The 245-nt window shown below is 74.3% G+C and overlaps 1 protein-coding gene across 1 annotated transcript in view; it reads left to right on the forward strand.

Moving 5' to 3' along the window:
• PAK4 (p21 protein (Cdc42/Rac)-activated kinase 4) overlaps positions 1 to 245 on the forward strand; it is a 20,160-nt gene that overhangs the window by 14,677 nt on the left and 5,238 nt on the right. The window lies entirely within an intron of this gene.

Here is a 245-nt window from a genome sequence, read left to right on the forward strand (position 1 = left end):
GCAGGCCGCCACAGCCAGAGGGGGCCCAGAGAAGGCGGGCAGCCAAGGCCGGGGGGCCAGTCATGGCGAGGCGGGTGGCAGCACTGGAGACAGGCGGCGGGCGGGGCCGGACAAGAGGCCCAAGTCTTCCAGGGAGGGCTCGGGAGGGCCCCAGGAGTCCTCCCGGGACAAGCGCCCCCTCTCTGGGCCTGACGTCGGCACCCCCCACCAACCCGCCAGTCTAGCCAGCGGGGCGAAAGTGGCGG

The sequence above is a fragment of the Bison bison genome, unplaced genomic scaffold, assembly GCF_000754665.1.
Source record: "Bison bison bison isolate TAMUID 2011002044 unplaced genomic scaffold, Bison_UMD1.0 scf7180017864280, whole genome shotgun sequence".
Lineage (NCBI taxonomy): Eukaryota > Metazoa > Chordata > Mammalia > Artiodactyla > Bovidae > Bison > Bison bison.